Raw genomic sequence first — 2,686 nt, forward strand, 5'->3', positions numbered from 1 at the left:
GGCTGGGAGGGGCGTCCTGAGGGGACCCTCCTCCCGCTAGGCGGCGCCGGGTCGGACCGGTTGGGGGTAGGAGTGCCTCCCCCTACCGGTCCGACGCAAGGGGAGACACCCTCGGCGGTCTGGTGCGGCCATGAACGCCCGGCCGCCGAGGGGTGGAAACGGGGTCGCGGGCGGTTGCGAGTTGGGGCTCGCAGCCGCCACTAAACGCGGCCCCGGGACGGATAGCGGCGGGATGGAGTGGCCCCGTCCCGCTGCTATGAGGCAGTGTGTCTACTGGGGGGACCGATTGTCCCCCCGGGGGATGGGCGCGAAAGCGCGGGCACGGGGAGGATACCGGAAGAATGCTTCGAGCGATTCCCGGTATCCTCCCAAAGCGTGCCGAAGGGTCACCGTGGGGTTTTTAGTGGGTAGGTCCCGCGCCTGTCGTTGTACGGGCGCGGGGAATCCCACACACCCCTCCCACCTCTCCCCAAGGAGGTGGGAGGGAGTCTTTCGAAGATTTTCCCCACGACAAAAAAAAAAAAAAAAAAAAAAAGTATCTCAGCCAGGATGTGCACATTATTATAACATCCTCTTTCAGATATAAAGCCTTTCTGGCGAGGGGTACCGATTATCCGTTCTCTCAATTTTGTGTCGATTATTCCCCAATATAATCGACACAAAAGCGAGCTAATAGTAAGGGGTCGGTAATTCTCGCATTTAGTGCCATCTTTACCTTCCTTCGGGATTAATACCGTACGATTCATTTTCCAAGAAGTTGGTTGTAATCCAGTAATCATTAATAAATTATACAGCTTTTTCAAAGAGTTGACTGTCGCACGGGACCATATCTGGCACTTTTTAATCCCATCTGGGCCCGGAGCAGTGTCCATTTTAATTCGCGTAATTCGCTTTCTTACATCTACAAGGGTAATTGGGCTAAGAAGAGCTCCTAAAGAGAGAGTTTCTTCCTGTTCTCCAAGGTCAGGTAAACGTATTATCGGCTTTGTGCCCCACAGATCACTATATAACCGCCTGATATCTTCAACTTGAAGAGGAAGCTCTCCTTGGATCCAGTGGTCCGTACCACTACGTACGTATTTGGCAAGGAGGCTTGGATTTTTATTATAAAGGTCTAGCGTTTTAGCAAAGATATAGCGACGGTGAGGTCTTCTACCAGGTCCTCCTCTACGTGTCCTTCGTCTTCGTTCGCCTGATTCTGGCAAGGACGATACTAATAGATTATAGGCTTCATTGATATCATCCAGCGCTACATTTCTAACATCATTTCCAACACTACGAAGGAGATTATCTATTTTTTGGTGGAATTCCGTCGACCTCTGGATATCATCGCTTTCCTCATTGAGAGCTTCTAAAACCACTCCATCTATCCAATCGGGGAGTTCATTCTCCACGTGTACAGGAGGGATATTCTCTATAATTACAGGAGCTTCTTCAGCTAATGTTACTATAGGATTTTCAAAAGGTACAGGATTTTCAGAGGGTACAGGATTTTCAGAAGCGTCAGCCCACTCATCGCTGTCCGTCTCATCTCGGTCTCGACTAGTCAATTCATCTGCAGGACGTGTGCGCCTCCTTGCCCTGCGATTTCTATCCGCTCTTTTATCACGAATCTGCTTTTGGGTTTTCGTAGTTAAAATTCCAGCTATGGCCTTAGCTATAAAGCGTTCGTTTTTAAATCTCTCCTCCAGCTCTATCAGAAGACGTTCCTCTTCAGCTGTCCAGGTTGATCTTGGATGAGGAGCTCGATGTTCATGCGGAACTTGCGGGGCTTCGGCTGCCAGCCGCCGCTTTTCATTGCTCATAGCTGGATGCCTGTGTCTGAGGTGTTGTGATAATCCTCTCGTAGTTAAAAATTTTTGGTCACAATAAGGACACTGTTGACCCTCTGCAACAGTTGGAGCGCCTGGACACTTGGGACGATGGCAGGCTGCAGCGTGCCGCTTAACGAACTCCTTCTGACATTGACGACAGCGATATATTAAGGAGCTTTTATTATGTGCCTCATCACAGTGCCGAACTACGTCAATTAGTCTTAAGAAATATATGTTACCCCTTCCAGCTTCGGCACAGATCTGACATATATGTGGCTCAAAGGGGGTCATAATCCAAATCGTATCCGGGGACATAGCCTGGTCGTTATTCCGTTCAACCCCCAATCGAGGCCTTCGCGGCCTGAGGAAGCGCGCGGGGCTGCTTGCGGCTCCCCCATCCGAGGCTTCTTCCTGATCTGTTGGTTTAACCGGTATCACCTCAGCGACCGGGGGGTTAGCCCAGCCGCCTGCATTGCCAGAGCCCCGTTAGCCGTTGCACAATAGCTTGGAAACTATTGCGCAACGTTGCCCGACTCTCACCACGAGGAGGAGGGGTTGGACTTAAGAGAGTCATAGTTACTCCCGCCGTTTACCCGCGCTTTTTTGAATTTCTTCACGTTGACATTCGGAGCACTGGGCAGAAATCACATTGCGTCAACACCCTTGGGGGCCATCGCAATGCTCTGTTTTAATTAGACAGTCGGATTCCCCTAGTCCGTGCCAGTTCTGAGCTGAGTGTTGAATGGCGGCCGAAGAGGACGATCGACGACGGCAAGCCGCCAACGAAAGCCTCGCAGCAAGGAAGATCCGCGGGAGGCCAAGGCACGGGACCGAGCTCGGATCCCGACGAGAACGAACGAATCCGTTCAACG

Source organism: Colletes latitarsis, unplaced genomic scaffold (assembly GCF_051014445.1).
Source record: "Colletes latitarsis isolate SP2378_abdomen unplaced genomic scaffold, iyColLati1 scaffold0007, whole genome shotgun sequence".
Classification (NCBI taxonomy): Eukaryota; Metazoa; Arthropoda; class Insecta; order Hymenoptera; family Colletidae; genus Colletes; species Colletes latitarsis.